Source organism: Esox lucius, chromosome 20, assembly GCF_011004845.1.
Source record: "Esox lucius isolate fEsoLuc1 chromosome 20, fEsoLuc1.pri, whole genome shotgun sequence".
Lineage (NCBI taxonomy): Eukaryota > Metazoa > Chordata > Actinopteri > Esociformes > Esocidae > Esox > Esox lucius.
In genome coordinates this window covers 23,386,491-23,409,389 of record NC_047588.1, presented here as the reverse complement: position 1 = coordinate 23,409,389, position 22,899 = coordinate 23,386,491, and the positions used below count along the sequence as shown (strand labels likewise).

At 37.9% G+C, this 22,899-nt stretch overlaps 1 protein-coding gene across 1 annotated transcript in view; it reads left to right on the top strand.

The window, feature by feature from the left end:
• dyrk1b (dual-specificity tyrosine-(Y)-phosphorylation regulated kinase 1B) overlaps positions 1 to 22,899 on the top strand; it is a 77,791-nt gene that overhangs the window by 30,992 nt on the left and 23,900 nt on the right. The gene's annotated exons all lie outside the window — the stretch shown is intronic.

Here is a 22,899-nt window from a genome sequence, read left to right as displayed (position 1 = left end):
AAATATTTGGAACCTGTCCTTGACCAAGTGCTATTTCCATCAAATTGCAGACATGGAAAACAGAAGAGTGCCTTCTTTTGTATGCTAACTTGTTAGCCACTTTTTCTTCAAAAACCTCTCCACGTTAAATCCGAGGTTACTTTTACTAGCAGTTTGAGTGATGACAATATCCCATGGCTGATGGGCACCAAGTCGCTTTACTTCAGGTTTCTCCTCCAAATTAAGTGTTTCAAACCGGTGCTCGAGTATGAAATCCACCTTATTCATTTTATCAAGGTATCTGGCATTTGTGAAGCTAACAAGCTAGCTAAGACAATCTACCCTCCTCGCACTTAGACAGAAGACAGCCAATCAGGTCTGAAATATGAAATGACGCTGTAGTGGGGCTACTGGCTGTCAGCCCCACTTGGCATCAAATTCCTGTGATCTACATTGATCACACTAACATTCGGAGCATGCATATTAATATTTTCACACGTACGATGTACATTGCATTGTGAGAGAGGGGCTAGCCCCACATTAACGCTTAGCCTATGGCCTACTACTGCGAACTTGAATCGTCAGAACGCAGTCTGAAGCAGCAAGTAAGGGACCAATGAACATGAAATAAAATCCTAACACAAATTATATGCAATTTAGGAAGATGTTATATTCATAGATAATAAATTATAGGAAATAATCTTCGAGAAATATAAATAACATAACTTTGTTGCAGTTTTTTCTGTTGACAAAAGGTGAGGCTGTCCCCCACCTGCCCATAATGACCAGTCCCCCTGGATGTTGTGTTGATGTGAAAAGAAATGGACAGTTGCATAGCAAAACGCCTGTTTTTTGACGTGATTGTCTCCAGTCCTTAAGTTCAATTTAGCTGCAAGGCTGTCACTGCAGTGTATTTCACAAAAATGTATTAAACCATTTCATACACATTTATCAAGTAGATGATTTATGCTCTCATTATGAATTCTGTTTGGTCAGAGAATTAAGTAAGCAAAAATATGTTCCTTAAAAATAAATAAATTATGCTTTAATGGTTAATTGTTCATTTAAAATAAATAATCTATTGATGTATTGGACTTTTTTGCCATGGTGTCTTAATGAGTATCGAGAATCGTGTAATTTGGTATCATATTGAAGTAAAAAATTCTGGCATTGTGACATCCCTTAACCCACGCTCTACAACAAATCTTTGAGTAATGTGAATAACCTGTTATGTGTGGACGTCCGTTGCCACATAATCCAATGTCACTATCACCGGTTTCAGGACATGCTGAAGTCTTGAAGCTACTACAGGCGCACACATCTTTTTCATGTTGACTTTTACTATGCTGGAAAATGTGACACATGTAATCTGCCAGTGGCAGAACATTTCAATTTGTTATATAATATTATACTGTCTTTTCAAAAGAGATAATGGAAGTATGTTGTTTTGGCACTGGTGTCACTCTGATTGGCTGTAAGTGTTAGGGTATCACTGATTGGCTGTTGTTAGAACAAAAATGTTTTACAGGACCATTTTGAATCACCATGCTGTATATACAAGAAACCAGGCAAGCCTAGTTCAGCCAGCCCACAATAGAAAGTGTTGCCATCTCGAGATTCGAACCTGGTTCGCCCATGTGAAAGACTGAGTCATTAACCACTACATACAGAACTGTTCATTTGCTGCCTGTCAGTATAGCCTCTTGTCTATACTGACACCCGGCATCTGTATATCCTGAACAAATCCTTTTTTGGCACTGGCCGTTTTAATAGTTAACCCTCTGAGTACTGCGCTTAAAATGTTTGGGTGTCACTACTTTTATATTTGGGCTTATAAACAATATGTAATGTGAATCGATCATTGTGTATTTGGCATCAAATTATTCCAAATTACCTCAGCTAATATAAGCTTGCATGTTAATGTTCTTATAAGGTAGTGTTTTAGGGAAAAATGCACAATTAAGTAAATAATTTCATAAGCAAAATCAGATTTTTTCTATATATCATTGAATTCTGACCATAACACACTCATATGGAGTGATACTCCCAATACAAATGTTCTGTGCAAACACAATGCACATTTGTGTAAGAAAAGGCTTCACAATGAATGTGAACAGAAAAATGAAATAATTTGCCTTTTGTCCAACATGTTTTTGACACAATTTTTCATTGAAATCAACCACCCCGGTACCTCAACCCAAAAACATTCCAAAAACACTTTTCAAACCCTTTTTCTTACACAAATATGCATTGTATCACAATAAAAGTGAACAGAACAATTAAATAATAATTCACCTTATGTGCATACAGGACAATATGATTATGACACCCATAATTATTTTCTATATGATTGAATTCAGACCACACACAGCCATGTGAAACAGATCTCCCATTCCAAATACGCAAAGCAGACAATATCTATAATGATCACATTTGTATTACATTATTTCATGATAAATAGGTTATTAGATGTTACTTACCAGACTGTACTTGCGTTAGCATTAGCCTGTTGTTAGCATTCGTCCTTTGTTGTCTGGTAACTCAGCTATCCAACGTTTCATAACCATAACGGACTATGGCAACATTTAGTAAAAGTGTTTTTACGTTTTGCCATTTTATACTAATAATAATACTTATAAAACTGTTGAAAACACAAATCCTTTCTTTGTCTTTTCAACAAGTTAGCGTTACGCAAGGACACAATGCTAAAACGTTCGCTAATGCTAAGTTAGAATGCTAGCTAAGCTGACATACTGCTACAACCTCTTCTACAGTCAGAATGAGCAAATGAAGAAAACAAAACTTACGTCCCACCCAGCAACCTTATGATTGGATCAAATACGCAACAGAAACCTTCCCCAGATTGGGTAAAATAAACTATTCTGCATGGCAACAGCCTTCCATTGGATGCTGTCACTCAACAGCCCATCCATTGGTCAGGTGCACAAGGTTTTGGTTTCATTTGGACAGGATGACAACAACAAGGAAATATGCCAAGTAAACACAAAGCGCATCTGCGTTTTCATCGGACTCTCGTTGAAACAGCAAAGTAAACAGAATCTCTCTATTACAAACCGTTTTGAAAATATGTAATACTATGTAATTGTTATGCAAATACGCCCCGGGCGTGGGAGCTACCGCCTAATCCGTCCTCAGAGGGTTAATCGGCAATCGTGAATGACAATGATACAATTAAACTGACTAACGTTTGTACTAAGTTTACCTCCACCACAAATAGCGTCTATGTATGCCGTATGCCACTGGCCTTTTTAACAGTGTAGATGGGTCATCTACATTTCATCTACATCTTTATTGTTAGTGAACCACAATTTTCATAAACTCCAGAATTCATAGCAATGCCCAGCTCTTGTAATGTGAAATAAGCAGAAGCAGCCCTTTTTCTCAATCTCAAAAAGACTAGCTAGCGAGCTCCTGAGAAACTGTCTCTACAAACTATTAATGCTCCATTTTTGAAAAGCCCACCTTCGAGAGTGGGAATATAGCTCCTGTCAGGTTGTTGTCTTTACAAAGCTAGAGAAAATATGTAATTCTGGCTATCCTGCAATGTCCAATGGCTCTATTGAATAATGACAACCATATCTACCCACCATTATGTGATCAAGCAATCGGCAAATCACAAAGTCAACAATAATTTTGCCCCCATAAATGACAGCCAGCACAATTAAGCAATGAAATTATAAAAAAAAATACTCCTGTGGTGCATAATGATGTTGAAAAAAAACTCCAGTCACTCATAATTAGGTAGGGAGAATGTAAAAATAACTATTGTCTAGAGGTGGATTTTTGCCGGACCGCGTAGGTGGAGCTGGCCTAGAAGAGCGAATGTCACTGAGTGACTGACTGATTACCCCTTGCTACATGGTGTATTGGTTAGAGACGTGGATTACGGAAATACAGACCTGCGTTCAACTCCCATCACAGAGCAAAAAATTGACGAAAAAATCTGTCACCGTCCCCTGTATTGATAGTTACTGTATCAATGTCATTCAAGAATGGCTGATAAGCTGTTCAAACGGCCAGAGGCAAAAGAGGATTTGTTCAGGATGGACAAATACTTCACTGGCTACAACCTTCAGTAGCTACGTTATAAGAAACCTAAAATAAAACTATTTACTGTTATAGTCTGACTATTTCAGGTGGATTTTCTAATTATGCATTAGGATTTGTTCAGGATAGACAAAAACTTTGCTGGCTACATGATTCTCTTGTCTTTTCACTTGATGAAAAAGTCAGTTATTGTCACCTATATTGATAGTTATTATATCAATGTCATTCACGAATAGCTAATAAGCTGTTAACACAGCCAGTGGCAAAAGCCATACAGTTCATCAATGCTATTTGTGGTGGAGGTGAACTTAATAAGAAATTATAGTCAATTTTACACAATGCTTAATGGTGTCTAGCGAAATATTCAAACTTTGCATGATGTTAATGCATGACAAAATGCTATACCAACTCTCTCAGCAGAAGTATAGCTCTGTGGCGTAGTGGTTAAAGACACTGCCTCTTATGTGGGAGACCCAGGTTTGAATCCAGTGAGAGCAATAGCATTCATAACCTTTAACTGCAGGCCGGCTAAGCAAGGCTTGCCTGGTTCCTTTTCTGGTTCATTTAACCTTGATTAGAGGTTAGAGTTTTGTCCATATTTTCTGTGTAAAATCAACAACAATTAAATGTTCATTTTTGCTCATCTTTACTAAGGCATATCAGTAATTCCCCTAAGAAATGGATACATTTTGTCCAAGTTTTGGAACAGGGCCCTAAGAGGTGTAGTGTAGTTACATGGGAATGTCAGTTATTAGTTGTTTTAAATCATGGCCCCGGGGGGACAAGTGGTGGATATACCCCCGCCGACTGGTCTCCTCCAAGGTAAAACCCAGCCCTAGAAAAATGCCCTACTGCATAAATGGGTTTCACAAATTGTAAGTGGCTTTGGATTTATCTCGCTGGCCAAATAAATTAATTAGCTAGCTTTTCTGTCTGCTCAGTAGACTACAGACAATGGCTATTATGATGATTGTGAATATTTGCAGGTTTTATGTCTCTGTTGTTGCCTGCACTTTTGCTATGCCACAGGCAGTCTTTTCAAGGACAGGCCATTTTTGCGCACATACTGTGTAAAAAGCCCTGTTGTCTCTGTGGGAGTGTGAGACTGTTCCCCGCAACAGTGACAGCCAAGTGCTTGTCTATGTCCCTGCATGCCTGCACATAGACTACCCTTTGCCAGCCACCATGCCAGCTCTAAGCTGGCACACCAAGAATTAAATAGCCAGAGCTTCTTGAGATTATGGCTGGTTTAACAAAAGCTTAATCACATCGTATGTGCAGTATAAACTGGAAACAGGAAAGGAACAGAAATAAAGAAGGATTTTATTAATTTTAACTGCGAAGACAGAGATGGGGGATTTAAAAAATATATGTTTTTATCAAGTTCACATGCAACAGCTTTATTTACATATTTCCAAAATAAGCAATTTTTCAAACCACCTGCAGGATTCCCTTGGCTTGACGTTTTACCCTGAAACTAAGAGCTACCTTCTCTTTTTGGGGGATGCTCTGTCTGAGTTGCGTAACATCTCATAGTATTTGCACTGCTAGTAGAGTCATTTAAGCCCGCTGAAGTCAGACCTCTTCAAATAAATTCAATGACAGCACTCTTCCTATATAGCGAAAAGCCAGAACCGACTTTTGTAAGGCAAACTAGTAACCACAGTAGCAACGCCATTGGCAGACTGTCATAAGCATTATCGTTGAAATTATAGACATCAGATTTTCTCTTGTCGTTTGGAATTAAATTGTGCAGCTATTTTCTAACCATGATCCTTGTGTCTTCCGGTATGGGTCAGTTACAGGGCAACCAGCAAGCAGCACTTGTCTGGCTGGGTGCTTCTAAGTGAGGCAATTACCCCACCAATGTGATGATAAGTAGTTAGTATTGATTGGATCTGCATTTACCTACATTCCCTACAACCCCTCCCTCTGTAGGTAGAGGCCCCATCTGTGACAGATCCATGTCAATTAACCCATGCTGGCTTGTTAACCCGTTTGCCTGAAGTTAATGAAACGTTATTCAATACTCAGATGTGTTTGTTGTGAATCACTGGACATGAGAGGGATGAAGAACCTTGTGAAATGCTGCTGATGCGTAGGGTTGGGCTCCAGTGAAGAATATGAAGAATATGACTATTTGAGACCTTTTGGTTTATTGCACTATTTTTATGGCCTTGAGAGGACCTCAGACATCTGTTGCTTTTTTCTTTCATAGTTCTTGCATAACTTAATGCACTGTTGGATGGCTCATTTAGTGTATCAATGCAATATCTCAGATTAGAAATTAGTAATAGATTCTGCAGCCATTCTTGTATGTATTTGTCTTTGTTACTAAATCTGTTGTTACACACTTAAGGGAGATTCCATTTGTAGGTCAGTCTTTTAAAACTAAAATATATAAACTAACTTCTACTTTACTTATAACTTTTTCTCCCAAATGTATTTAGGAAAATTAATGAATTATGGCCAAAACAGAGTATTGGAGTCTCAGTCCCAAATCAGGCATTTCAGGCTCACGGGGCTTGCTTTTTTCACATTTAAATTTTTACATTTACATTTTAGTCATTTAGCAGACGCTCTTATCCAGAGCGACATACAGTAAGTGCATACATTTTAAGTGGTGTAGGTGAAACAGTCACACAGCTAAGAAGTAACAGCATTGTAATCAATGAATTAGGTAATCAGCAAATGTCAGTGCTGGGAAAAATAAACATAAAAACATACATGTTAGTTAGGAACATAAGATGTTTAGGAACTAATACAGACTTAATTTAAGTGTTATAGTCTTGCAATGTTGACTGGAACAGGCATTGTGGCATCTAAATGTCTTTTTGGGAGGTATTGTACAGCATGCTCTTAAATCACCTTGAAAAAAAACAAAAGTTTAAAATATAGGTGGACACATTAGTTTAGGAACACAACTAAATTGTTACAGTACAGTTGTAGTTGTCTTTAGTAAGGGTGTGATCATTTAAAGATCAACGACCATGATATTCTTAATGTTATAAAACATACCTAAAGAAAAAATATCTTTCTGTACTATTAAAAAAAGTTTAATTAAATATTAGTCACCAGCTAATTTTTCTTGAAAAAAAACTAGGAATACTTAACGCAATAGCATTAGTAGCATTAATAGTTGTCATCACTGCATCAAACCAAGAGAGCTATGTAGCTAACACAAGCATTCGCTATGTAAGAATACCTTTTTCCCTCCCAACACATTATTAGCAAAATAACAAGCCTATCTGTTTGGTGTTGTAGTTCATTAATAGTCTGCACATTGTTCTTGAAAATGTGAAAATGCTCTTTTGTTTCAGTAATAACTCACTATATTTCATGACTGACCTTTTTTCCTCCTTAATACAATCTTGAAAACAACAATATTTAATTGAAAGAAAAAATTATAATTTCTCAGAAAGATAATAAATTCCAGAAATCTAACTAAAACAGTCAATACATCGGTTGAATGCCCTTTTTACAATGGGAGATGTGTGACTGTGTTCAGAATTAACCAATCAAATTCCAAATCATGTACAAAGGTCCTTTGTTGCCACCTGAATAAAATCAGCTGTTCCTATAGGATTTCCTTGCAGGTTTCTTGGTATGGCATACTGTTAAGGTCCAAAGGAAGCTAACAAAAGATCTGTGGAATCTTATTGTTTAACCCTCTGAGTACTATGCTTAAAATCTTTGGGTGTCACTACTTTTATATTTGGGCTTATAAACAATATGTAATGTAAATCGATCATTGTGTATTTGGCATCAAATTATTCTAAAGTACCTCAGCTAATATAAGCATGCATGTTAATGTTCTTATAAGGTAGTGTTTTAGGGAAAAATGCACAATAAAGTAAATAATTTCATAAGCAAAATCAGATTTGTTCTATATATCATTGGATTCTGACCATAACACACCCATACGGAGTGATACTCCCAATACAAATGTTCTGTGCAAACACAAGGCACATTTGTGTAAGAAAAGGCTTCACAATGAATGTGAACAGAAAAATGAAATAATTTGCCTTTTGTCCAACATGTTTTTGACACAATTTTTCATTGAAATCAGCCCAAAAACCCTTTTGGAACTGTTCTGCCATTACACCAACACTTTTCAAACCCTTTTTCTTGCACAAAAATGCATGGTATCACAATAATGTGAACAGAACAATGAAATTAGTCATCTTTTGTGCAAGCAGTCCTATATGTTTATGACAGCCATAATTATGTCACTATTCATCCTTGAAATCAGACCACAAACAGCCTTGTGGAACTGTTCTGCCATTCCAAAAACACTTTTCAAACCCTTTTTCTTACACAAATATGCATTGTATCACAATAAAAGTGAACAGAACAATTAAATAATTCACCTTATGTGCATACAGAACAATATGATTATGACACCCATAATTATTTTTCTATTTATGATTTGAATTCAGACCACACACAGCCATGTGGAACAGTTCTCCCATTCCAAATACGCAAAGCAGACAATATCTATAATGTTCACATTTGTATTACATTATTTTATGATAAATAGGTTATTAGATGTTACTTACCAGACTGTTCTTGCGTTAGCATTAGCCTGTTGATAGCATTCGTCCTTTGTTGTCCGGTAACTCAGCTATCTAGCGTTTGATAACCGTAACGGACTATGGCTACATTTAGTAAATATTTTTTTTCTTTTTGCCATTTAATACTAATAAAAATCCTTCTAAAACTGTTGAAAACACATCCTTTCTTTGTCTTTGACAAGTTAGCGTTACACAAGGACACAATGCTAAAACGTTCGCTAATGCTAAGTTAGCATGCTAGCTAAGCTGACATACTGCTACAACCTCTTCTACAGTCAGATTGAGCAAATGAAGAAAACAAAACTTATGACCCACCCAGCAACCTTATGATTTGTTCAAATAAACCACATATACCTTCCCCTGATTAAGTAGAATAAGCTATTCTGCATAGCAACAGCCTTCCATTGGATGCTGTCACCCAACAGCCCATCCATTGGTCAGGTGCACAAGGGTTTGCATTTGGACAGGATGACGACAACAAGGAAATGTGCCATGTAAACACAAAGCGCATCTGCATTTTCATCGGCGTCTCGTGGAAACAGCAAAGAGAACAGAATCGCTCTATCACAAACTGTTTTGAAAATATGTAATACTATGTAATTGTTATGCAAATACGCCCTAGGTGTGGGCGCCACCGCCTATGAAACTGCAGCGCAGCTAGTTTTTAGGGTAACAAACAGTACTAGTTCACTTGCAAATACTTTATTTTATGAGTTTGTGCACATCTTATAGTTGCATATTAAAGTAAAATGTTTGTGCTATAGAGCCCTACCAAGGCATTGCGAAGATTAGGACGTCCCTCCAAAACTGATGACATTGCGAGGAGGAAGCTTAGCATGGAGGGTATTAAAAGGCCAACAGCAACATTAAAGGTTCTTCAGAAATTTCTGGCAGTAATTAGGGCTGCATTATATATCGTTTCAACATCGACATTGCGATGTATGCATCCGCAATAGTCCCATCGCAGAACATGCAATTTAGTAAGGTAAACATACACTCACCTAAAGGATTATTAGGAACACCTGTTCAATTTCTCATTAATGCAATTATCTAATCAACCAATCACATGGCAGTTGCTTCAATGCATTTAGGGGTGTGGTACTGGTCAAGACAATCTCCTGAACTCCAAACTGAATGTCAGAATGGGAAAGAAAGGTGATTTAAGCAATTTTGAGCGTGGCATGGTTGTTGGTGCCAGACGGGCCGGTCTGAGTATTTCACAATCTGCTCAGTTACTGGGATTTTCACACACAACCATTTCTAGGGTTTACAAAGAATGGTGTGAAAAGGGAAAAACATCCAGAATGCTGCAGTCCTGTGGGCAAAAATACCTTGTTGATGCTAGAGGTCAGAGGAGAATGGGCCGACTGATTCAAGCTGATAGAAGAGCAACTTTGACTGAAATAACCACTTGTTACAACCGAGGTATGCAGCAAAGCATTTGTGAAGCCACAACATGCACAACCTTGAGGCGGATGGGCTACAACAGCAGAAGACCCCACCAGGGAACCACTCATCTCCACTGCAAATAGGAAAAAGAGGCTACAATTTACACGAGCTCACCAAAATTGGACAGTTGAAGACTGGAAGAATGATGCCTGGTCTGATGAGTCTCGATTTCTGTTGAGACATTCAGATGGTAGAGTCAGAATTTGGCGTAAAACAGAATGAGAACATGGATCCATCATGCCTTGTTACCACTGTGCAGGCTGGTGGTGGTGGTGTAATGGTGTGAGGGATGTTTTCTTGGCACACTTTAGGCCCCTTAGTGCCAATTGGGCATTGTTTAAATGCCACGGCCTACCTGAGCATTGTTTCTGACCATGTCCATCCCTTTATGACCACCATGTACCCATCCTCTGATTGGCTACTTCCAGCAGGATAATGCACCATGTCACAAAGCTCGAATCATTTCAAATTGGTTTCTTGAACATGACAATGAGTTCACTGTACTGAAATGGCCCCCACAGTCACCAGATCTCAACCCAATAGAGCATCTTTGGGATGTGGTGGAACGGGAGCTTCGTGCCCTGGATGTGCATCCCACAAATCTCCATCAACTGCAAGATGCTATCCTATCAATATGGGCCAACATTTCTAAAGAATGCTTTCAGCACCTTGTTGAATCAATGCCACGTAGAATTAAGGCAGTTCTGAAGGCGAAAGGGGGTCAAACACAGTATTAGTATGGTGTTCCTAATAATCCTTTAGGTGAGTGTATATACTAAACACATTTGGACCACCACGGTTTAACAGGACAAAAGCAGTATTTTAATTCTATTGATTTGTGCCTTCTTGCTAAACAAACAGTGGGAATGTACTGCTTATTTTAGCAAAGCTAAGAAGCTACCTATTGAGAACTGTAGCTAGTAATCTACTGTAAAACGTACAGCCTACTTTTTTACATATGGCTAGTTACTGTTGTTATAACTACCAATGATTTGAGTTTTGCTTATTAAAAATCATGCCTGTGGAAGTAACTGTTGAGATATGGGATCAGCGTACTACTGCATAATGTATTAACAAATGCAAATTAAGTTACATTGCTGTTATTCCAACTACTGTCTAAACATTTAGTACAACAAATGGTGGTGTCCTTTATAGAACAACCAGATATAGAGGAAGGTTAATAGCATGAATTATTAGCCCTTTCTACTTGTGAATGTATGTTAATGTTTTTGTTTTGGCTGGATATGACGCAAAGGTGTATAGCATAGTTTTATATATGGCTAATTTATATCTAAAATGAGCTTGTCAAAAGGAAGTTATCATTGCAAACGGTCCTTTCTACAGTTAAGTGTATTTATATTATTGTTAGTCAGTATCCTATAAGCTAGGTAAATGTACATTTGGTGTTTACAAGTGATATATGTTGTAGTTACTTATGGGTGCATTAATGGCAGTTGCACCTAGCAAACGAAAGAGCATTTTTCTTTGTTGGTTTGTACTTACTACATACAGGCACAAAACATCATATAATCCAGCTCAATGTTGGTGTTCGAAATATAACTATTGTTTAAAAAGTGTATTTCTTGTCATCAAAAAATTATCAAAATGTTATTAGGGAGGCGGTATCTATGTTTGCAATGAATTCTGGAAGTTGTGGTATTTTATGAACTGACCGATACAGATTCAAATTCTCTCATTCAAGATTGTGTGGAGATCTTGTGTTTTATGACACAAATGTATCATTGCTAATATTAATCATGTGTACATTAAGTATAGTTATGTTTGGTGAAATGCCCTTCAAATGTCTCTGACCAACATTCTGTCTATTCATTGAGAATTACATGTCTTCTAATAAGATTTTCGCTGTCCTTAAATTTACCTGTATGTTTCTTATCCTAACAAACCTTGGGGCTCATTTTTTAAATGTGCATAAGCACAAATCTGTGTCATCCTTGCGCGTAGTCATGTCTACACTAAGTGTGTGATTTATCAATATGAATGTTTGCTTGAGAATGTTCATAAATTCACACGCAGCTGTGAGCATGCCAAGTGGTGGCATAAGGGAACTTCTTCTGAAATGTAGACTAGTATATTTGGAAAATATATTATTTATTATTTCCATTATTATCATTATCCATTTCATTTGTTTCCTAACAGATATTTCCCAATATTTCATGTAATTTCACTATGCAAGTTAATTTATAATGATAAGAATCCATATAAAGCAGAATTTTGTGAAATATAACTAAACATAAAACCAGAAATTGGTAAATTTAATGGGAAGCTGACTCTGATGCAAGACAACCATATGTTGCATTTCATAAAGAGCATTGTTAGAGATAGGACTTATTTGCAGAAAGCAATGTTGTGGCAGATGTCATTTTGCTGTTTTCTTACTTTTAAACACATTTTATAGAGGCAAAATAAGATGATAAATGCAATTTCAGTGGGCATCCAGCTGCCATCCCCCCTAGGGTTTCGTGCAACAGGCACTTTTCAGTTGGATATTGTCAGTGCAGAGTCTCACCCAGGATGAGCCAGCCTAGGAATGCCTGCAAAACAGACATGTTTATATACTTTCCATTCACATCCCTCAACAGGTTGGAGTCAATAGGAGTTTATTTGCCAATTATGGGTTTCTAAAATGCTCAGATGAAAAAGGGAACCTTGGAATGGTGCTTTTGTCAACATAAAATCACCATCCCAAGAATATTATGTGAACAGAACAGTCCACTTAATTTGCTGGTGATATGCATAAAAAGATGCTTGAGTGTGAACACAGCATGATTCGTTCATTCTGCAGAACCAAATTAATAGCATTTCTATATAGCTGTTGACAATGGGAGGCCTAGTGTTGATTGTCAAATACTCATTTCAAAACATATTTTCCAGTGTCAAAATATTGTCGTAATCGTGATCTCGTTAGCAACGCTTTATTACTATTACGGAGTGAGCCAAATAAATAATGATGGCATGAGCCAAAAACAATGACTGATGTGTGCAAAATTCTGTTTGTAAGTACAAATTTAGGATAGTTTTGACGCAATTCTGAGCCTTAGGCCCCGAATTCTCTCAAGCTTGCCACCTATCTTTGCCCTGGATGTCAGGGCTTCCGACCTCTTCATGATCTACCTCAATGCACAGTTTGCTTTGGGCAGGGTGAGGTTATTTCTCTGGAGCATTTTATTTAGGACCGCTAGCTCCTCAATCATGTCTGCCAGTAATGTCTATCTGCTCACAGGGATACAACTTTCTGCAATCATGCATCCTCCTCATAGACTAATCTTGACTAATGGATCTGAATGCTGACTTGAATGAAGACATAAAAATGTCATTAGTTAAAATGCAAGATGACAATCAAAAACAAAATGGCTGTTACTATATAAAAAATAACTCACATGAACAATCTCACACTCCATGTTATGTGTCTTTGTCAATCATCAAATGTAAAGTAGGCTGGGTTTTAAGGAGAACCTATGTAATGATCATGCTGTTTAATCAGCTTTTTTGATTTGCCATGCAGATCAGTTGGATGAACTATCCTGGTAAAGCAGAAATATCCCCTAACATTGTAAACAAATTTGTGCACACAAAGATCAGACCTACTTTTTTTGGGCACCGGCTGCGCTTAGCTTTTGGTAAATTATTATTTAAGAGTGAAAGGAGTCAAGTTATTGCTAGTTATGTTTGAGATACATTTGTAATACATTGCATGCAGATGTAAAAAAATTGTTTGTCTTATTTAACTTTCCATTTACAATATAATCAAACACATTGTTTTACTGCCATTAGCAAGTACACTAGGTGTTCTCAGTCCCGTTTCTCACGTGTCACCCTATGCATATATTTCAAAATTATTGAGCATAAACGAGTGACTCAAATCGCCCAAATATTCGGGTAGTTTGACTTATAAAATTTTATGGCATGAGTCATGATTAAGGAATTAAATAATCTACTCGGAGTTAGGGCTGGGCGATTTTGCCTAAAAAAAAAAATCTTCGATTTTTTAAAGAAAAATTCGAGTTTCGATTCGATTTCCGATTTTTTTTTCAATGCACTTAAATGACTGCAGACATCAGATATAGTGTCAAAAGTGCAACTTTATTGCTATGATTGTCCTCAAGAGTTAAAATGCGTAGAATCCCAAAAAAAAAAAAATGATGTTGGTGCCACTATCAGTTGTCATGCAGACGAGTCGTTCCTCCAAAAGTCCCCAGGAGCTGAGAGCGTCTTTTAAGCCATGGGCAATTATTTCACCAGTGTGGTTGTCGGGGAAATACGCTGTCTGAAGGCAAATGCTGCGCAGAGTCCAACTAGTGTTGATGTAGTGAACCGTCAGACTCAGATATGGCTGCATCGTCCGGCTGGACCAAAGGTCCGTTGTGGCTGAGTAAAACTGCATCTCCTCCAGCTCACTGCGGATCTTTTCCCGAGTTGTATTGTACAGGTGAGGCAGCGCTATAGTGGCGAAATACTTGCGACTGGGGACAACGTACCTCGCATCTAATATTTTTAGCATGTGATTAAAGCCTCGCTTTTCGACAGAATAAATTGGCAGCATGTCTGTGGCAATATAAAACGTGATCGCCTCTGTAATCGCTTTCCATCGCGTTCCGTTCTTATCATAAGGCACACAGTTTGTAAAGCTCTCAGGAAGTGTAGTTTGCTTTTTAGCAGGTGTGCTAGAGGAGCCGTTTTCGCTACGGAGCCGGCTGCACTTCTCCCATTCTTCGCGATGTTTATTCCTCAGGTGCTGGAAAAGATTTGTTGTACTGCTGCTTCCAGTAGCAACTGCCTTGAAACATATTTTGCAGCAAGGCTTCGTCTGTGTTTTGTCTGCTGCATCAAAACCAAACCAGTTCCAAATTACGGAGTTTCCTGTGCCTTTCTTTGGAAGTAGTTCTCTGCTAGTACTACACACTGCCATGTTGTTTTGATTGTGTGTTACGCGCTTCTTTTAGTATCTATGGTAACGCACAAGGACGAAACGCGGAAAAGTCCGGAAAAACTATTGTGGCAAAAAACTCGAGTTTGCAAAATAAAAATCGTTTTACACTACAAAATCGATAAATCGATTAAATCGATTTATTGCCCAGCCCTACTCGGAGTAATGTGCAATCGCCATGTCACCTGACCACATAATAATTGCATCATCCAGGTGCGGTCTTTCCCCCAGAATAAATTGCTTTTATTTGGCTAAACTTAAGTGTATAAAAGTATTAAAACTTCATAGGACACAACCTTCCCACGTATCTTTAATGACAGATTCCGAATTTAAAATGCTGACCTACACAGGTTTTTGACCATCTAAGTAGAATGTTTCACTTACCTACTAATCTTATTAATCCTCAAAGATGTTTCAGTGAAAATACACGTGACACATTGAGGTGAGCGGACCTGAATGAAGGAAGGTGGATGTTATTCAGTTAATAAGCGATTTAACTATTTGGTCAGCATTCTAACAGCAGTTTAACATTTATTCATTATTTGCCTGTCTGCTTTCTTTAGAGAGAAGTGGGTAGACAAGGTGAGTAGAAGTGCAGCTGGGGTGTGCAAGAGTGGTCAGTGCTTTCTCCTGGGTTAAGTTAAGAGATCTGGCAGCAGCAGTTAAGAGATCTGTGTTCAGTATTGCCTTTGTGTTGGTTCTGTTCATAACATAAAAAAATGTGATTTTTAAATTACAATGAACCCTTTGGTTTCTTCAGGCATATAGTCCAACACAGAACATATCCTACATTTTACATAGCTGTGTTATGTGTATTTGAGGGATGAGTTCAAGTACCTTAAATAATCATCATCACTAATTTGTTACTTCTCTAAGAAAAGCTGCAGACTTCATTATTCTCACATGAACCAGCTGCATTGTCAGCTATTGCGCATGTGAAAGTGATAGATTTTTTTGTGTAAATGCTCTCCTGTGCTTTTGTTTACCTGTAAGGTGAAATTCAGTAACACATGACAATATTCCAAGTTAATAATTGTCTTTATTTGAAAACACTACAGTGTGTTATCCAACTGGATTGCCCAATATATTTTTAATACACTAGTTTGGACACTAAAATTACTGGAAATCCCTATGCCAATTGTTTATTGTGATGTTTATCTATTTGGAATTGTATGACAAAAAAATTATTTATTTCAAATATGCATTTGAAAAATATTAAGAGTATATTGGAAGTGTATTAAAATACTATGAATACTTTCAATAATGTATTATAACTATGTTTGCGTAAAGTATATCTTGAACTTAAAACACATAACTTGCACTCATACATGTGAGTGAATGAAAGAGAACAAATGGCAGTGCATGTCATTGGCATCATAGTGCACCTAATTTTTGACGCATCTACGTGTGAAAATCTGGTCAACTGACAATGCAAATATTAAAGGTTCATGGTTAGTGAGAACAATCACACATGTTATAGAGATTTGAGTGGGTCTATCTTTGTAGAACAATAAGTAGAGTCATTCCGCATGTCACATGTTTTTTCCTATGACTTTTTTTAAAGCTATTGTTTTGGGCTGAATGTTAAAATCAACAGCTTTCCTATCTGCTTTGATTTTGAGCCTACACAGCCTGGAAAACTGTAAGAACCCTGACTGATAAAAAAAAAAAAGCTATTCTTCTTATACAGCTTGGATTTATAGCTTTTTAATATACAGCTTGGATTTATAGCTTTTTAAAGTGGTGTCATTTTTTTGCAAATTTTATCAGAAAGAAGCTGGACAGCTAGCTGGCTAACAAATATATGTTTAAAGATAATTGTAGGCAAACTAGTTAAATAGGTAAACAAAGACTGGCGTGTGCAGCATAGTTGCGACCATAATGTGAATTGACAAGTTCAAAATGATGTGCACAATGACACTTAACACTCACCTTCGTGTTTTCAGTTGTATCTAGTTCGCCCTTAAGGCAAAACCTAGGAAGCTATCAGTCCTACACCACTAGCCTAGGACCCATATAAAATGTTTGTTCACTCAGTTGTAGACAAGACACAGGCAGGTTATGCTAAAAAAGGAAAAGGATTTTTCTAACAAAATGCCCTACATTAATAAAAAAAAAGCATTGTGCAATGTTATGCAAGTGATATCCATGTGAATGTAATTGCAATTTGAACAATGAGTTACTGTCCTACAAGACACAAACTTTGTTGGTAGTAGTCAGAAAAGGCATCACTTGCTCTGGCAGTGGCCAGCTAGTAGTTTGGTTAAGTAACTACTGTTGGCCACAAGGGGCATCAAAGGAGAGCCCACCAGGCCTTCTTCAATTGTCGCCACCTCTGGCCTGTATCTTAGCAATTAATATACTTACCTGCATATTCATCCTGGTCATTGACTCCCGGTACTGTCACAAAGTCTTTATTTAAATTCCTCCTACTACCATAATTTAATTTTGACTGTAGTCTGATTTGTAAGTGAATTGTATTCTGTTAATTTAGTTTGTGTAGGAGGACCTTTTTTGCACAAAGACGTACTGTCACAATTGGATCTGTGCCATTGCATTTTATGGGAATATCCTAAACAGAACATTGGCAAATATTGAATATATGTACATTGTATCCAGTGCATTGGGTTCTCTGTGTGACACAATTAGTGGTATGTGCAACCGTTACCTCACATTCTCTTCAGTCCTTTCTGTCTCTCTGTACAGGAATAGTCCTTTGCTTTTCAGGTGAAAGGTCACGCGGGAGGGGGAGGGAGAGACTCATCAGGGATTAACAGTGGGGATTCTCCTCTGTCTCTCTAGAAAAGAGTCAGGCATAAGCGCACAGACACGTGCAAAGCGATGCACATAAGCTGTCTGTCTCTGTCATTGTCCCTCCCCACTTTTGTACAGGCACACAGACACATACAGTAATGGCCACAAATGGGGGTTGATCAGCTTGTGCTTGATAGCAGGCTACACATTTCTGGCAAAAATTAACAAGGAAAAGATGGAGAAAATAAGGGGAAAAAGTATTAATATAATTAAATTGGGATACAAATTATAATTTATAGTACAGAATAATTGTCCTTAATTGATTGGAATTTACATTAAATCCTGGTAGCCTAACTCTAAGCAGGAGACATTGAAACCTCAGTTATGTTCAGGTTTCCTACTGGAGAACAGAGACCTCTAGGTGTCATTACCAGACACTGAAGGCGATGTTTGACTTAACACAATTTTCATTCTTTGTTTGTGTGTGATTAACAAAAACATGGTTACCCTTCTCCATTAAAATTAAGTCATAATTTATGAGACGTCCTGAAATTCTTTCTGTATTGAATATTATATATGTTGTATTTGCAGTTACCTGGTAACTCAAAATAATAACGGTCATTCTCAAACCTCCTGGGGACTCCCAGAAGTCTCACAGGTCGGTTGTAGCCATGAACTATCTCACATGAATTAAGCAGACAGGGCTTGATAATTACTTGAGAAGTTGATTCAGGTTTGCTAGCTTTGGAATGCTAATACAATTGAATGGCTGGCATCCCCAAGAGAGATTTAAGACCACTGCCTTAAGACAATCTTTTCCCAGATTTCTCCATCGTGTTTTCCCAATAACAGGTCCCACTTTTTACACCTCTACACCTGTCCTTTTTATGGAAAAGGGATCTCAAACTTATTTCAGGCTTCAGCTTGACTGTCTGTTTTTATATTTTGTGGCAGTAGCAACATGGGGGACATATTTGTCACATGTAATTCCAAACTTTCCTGTACAATATATAACACACTGGGAAACAGGAGCAACAGAGCTTCTTGGCCCTCAGATTCACAAGATCACTGATGTCTATGATAAATGCAGGCTGCCTGTTTTGTAAATGCCTGTAGGGTGGAATTCTGCCACAGCATTTCCCATTAATCCTAACCTGTTGTGTTAATCAGAGAAACATGTTGTACCAGAAGATGAGCCATTATGTATAAAGGAAACGTATAAAAAAAACGTTGATAACTATTCAGTGTGTTGCTTGTACCAGTTGCAGCTTGATGTAACACTGTAAAACCTTCAGTTGTCTAACATACTGCAAACGTTCTACATAACTTACATAAATATTCACATCCCTTTCCGCACAACTTTTAGGTGTTTTTAAAAGTGACTTCGTTTTTAGCTAATTGTAATCCATTCCAGCGACAATGTGGTGGCTATAAAAAAAATAGAGGCATGTAACCATATTTAGTTGACAGAATGTTACTGGCGCATAGGCGGGTTGGCAGCATCGGCTATGAGAGCTATGATATATATTTGGATATTCTGCCTGTAGATAGGGAGGTTGAAAATACAGCAGAGAAGCATGTGATTCGTTGTTGGTATCTAAGCATTCCATCCTACTCTACACTGGGTGAGAATGAGCAATGGTGGGGAAAATCAGTGCATGTCTCTTTGTCTACGCATCGACGAAATTAAATGTAGCTCTACTGTGTATACACACCGTATCAAAAATATTCACTCGCTTTATTGGAGTTTAAACGCAACCCAGCAACCTCTCCGCAGTGTAATTGTAATTCGCTGCTGTGTTACCCCTCCGTACCTCTGGCGTTCGCTAGCTTCTTCAGTCGAGTTCGACTACCGTATCTTCCCACTGCATCATGTTTACCTAGCAACACGCATCACCCGCTGCCGGCCCTCCCATTGGTCATTTCAAAACGCACCCGGGACCAATGGCAGGGCTGTTACCATGGTACAGCTTGTAGTTGCCGGGTGGAATTTTGCTGCAAGGCACGTGAGTCCCGGAGTCTTCGCCTTGCGTTTTTAATCTCGGGTGTCTGGGAGCTTTGCAAACGTGATTTATTGGAATCGAGTCACATTCCCTCCCAAGAGCCAGCTAACATACACGTACACATGTATCTATACATTTGTGCGTATACAATCAAAATAGTAATGACAAGCAGGCTGCAGCAGCTCGGTTTGGAATGGGTGCTTGCCTTGCTGTGCCTCAGTTCAACGATAAGGGGAGATTGAAAACTTGCTGGCTAATTGCTAAACCAAGCTTAGTATACTATTATGATGTGGCTATGTTCGTAATTCATATTAGTCGTGTCATATTTCGGAAGAACCATAAATAGACTGTGGTGTCAGTTTCTCCAGATCAGAGTAAATAGACTGTCAAGTCCCTGGCATTTTGGAATTACGTTGTAAGCAGTGTACACGTTTTTTTTAACGTTACAAATGTGTGTGTGTGGTGTGTGTTAAAACGATATTTTAGACTACAATGGTTTTTCAATGTTTGTATAGTAACACTTAACATTTTTTTCTTGTTCAGAAGAAAATGGAATCGTGGTTGATGTCCTAATCTGTGGCCTAGAGAACATTCATGTTTGAACAAAACTATGCAACATTTTAGTTACAAGTTTTCACTTTAGCATAGCTAATGCATAAACAGTAAAAATGCAAATAAACCTAAATTACGACAAAGGTATTTGTAGAGTCATACTGCATGCAGTTTCTACTTTTGTTTTAGATTTGAAAGCACACCCACCACCTTAGCAACATCCCTAACCTATAGCCTGTAATTGGGATTAGTTTTTGCCTCAACATGCTCTCATTGAAATGAGACATTCAAAGAGCACCAGCACAGTTTGATAAAGTTTTGTGCTGAAATCTATCCTAAGCCTTGCATGACGACAGTAGTTGTCTGCATTGAAGTTTGACTTTTTTTCCTGAGGAGGGAAGACGCACATTTACTGGCTAGCGTGGAGGATGAATGACGGCATGGTTAACCTTGTTTTGTACAATCCCCTCCCATCTTTCCAGTTGCTGTTCTTTTCAGGGAGAATAGAGAAAGGAATAAGCAACATGAACGCGCAGGGATTCACAGCCCCTCAATCTCCATGAGAACAGCCAGTGCTGTTTCAGATCCACACGTCTTGGGGAATTATTTTCAGAGCTTTTAAAATACCAAGGCTAAGTTATCACAGCATTAGTTATAGAATAATTACAACTAAATTATTTAAATTTTCAACTTCAAATAGATTGTTTTTTTACCCGGATAACAGTCTATGGCCAATTGAAAGTTCTTTATTCACTTTTCTTTAAACAACTATAATAAACTTCTGCTTAATTCAGCTACAGCTATTGTAGGTAAGAATCAATGGAAGTTATGTGATCAGTGTAAGCATATTTTTTAAAACACCCAAAGCAGCTGAAATAAAGTCCATATTTGGTCTGATGTTACTTCAAGGTGATCTGGCCACTTAAAAAAACGAATAAGCTCTCAGACCCTGATTAGTCCTTAGATTGGATTGTTTTGGTAGCAGTTGCAAAACTTATGTGAAGTTTGGAAAGGCTGTTTAATGAAAGTTGAACATTAAATTGTTTTATTGCCATACTTCTTTTAGGGTGAGGAACCATCTGACATAAAGTTGTAAAAAAGTCAAATTCTCCTGTAACCTACCCTTTACTGAATTGTGTCACAAAGCTCAACATCACTTTAAGTAGTATTGTTTTAAATGTAACTTATGATTAGTTAACTTTTCAGATATCCAGGAACATCTAATATTTTATTGACATATATAAAATGTATTTGACTTAAAAATAATGAACACATTAAACAATAATAGGAAACATACAACAGTGTGTGCAGTGTATGTGTCAGATATTCTCAAGTGTGGAGTTTTGTGACCAATTAGGTATGCAATTCGTCACTTTTCTATAGGAAACGGTTCGGTATAAAATGCTTTAACGTTTCCGTATCACATTTCTTTGCATTACTTCATGAGCTACCACTTTTGTCATTTTCCTAGTTGTCCCCCATCTTTCTACCTGAGGTCTTCAACTATTTCCGCGGGCGCGTCCTTCTGTTTCTACGATGCGTTTAGAGTCGACTAGGAGCCAAGGGGACAGGGTATCCTCCTCTTCCATCTCCACCCCACATATCCAAGTTGACCAATTCAAGCAGCTGAAGGGACGTTGTCTGACCAATCGCGCTCGAGCTGCCGTCGCGTCGGATAGCAACAGAGCCTGCGAACGCGCACACTGGGGGTGGAGAGTGTGTAGAGCTCACGATCAAGGAAGGCGCGTCAGGGAGAGGGGGGAGTGTAGTGACGGAGGGGAGCAATAAGAAGAGAGGAAGGGCTTTGCCAGTGTGCGCGCTTTAGCACAGAAGTTGAAATAATTCTCAAGGATTGGTAGAACATAGTGGTGCTTAAAGAAATAGGAGACCTGGTTAAGGACAGCAAACATATTGCTGTCTTAGTTATTGTTTTCTGATTAAACTTGAGGAACAGGAATATATTTTTCAGAAATTATCATGACTTCCAGTAGGCCTTTTGAGAGAAATGTAACACTAGGCTGCAGTTTAATGTTTACTATATACTGTACTGTTACATTTCATATTATAAAATTATTACTTTACTGATTACATACCTACTGGATATATGGTCAGAAGCTTGACATTTCAATAACTTAGTTATAACTTGCATATTTTTATTGAGATGACTCGACATGTTTTTTCTCTCCACAGTATGTAGGCTAAATCTTGTTCAGGAGTATGGTTCTTGGCTTTTTCCGAAACTGTGAATATTGCTAGCAGAAATTTTCGGGCATGTTCACCTAGGGGCTTAACATCAGTGCAATCCTTTTGTATATGAACATATGAATGGTTGTGTGTATATATATGTTGACGTGTGTGTATGTATATACAGTATACGTATGTGTGATACACACATAAATATGCCGGGTTACTATAAATGGAGAGGATCGACTTGGTGGCGCAATTACTCTGAAAAATGGGGATGCGAAAAGTCTCAGGGCTTATATAATGCAACTGTGAATGCTCGTTAATTATGTACCCCGCGTGTAATTTCGCATAATCAGGGAACTCAAACTTTGCGTCTTGTATCCCTGCT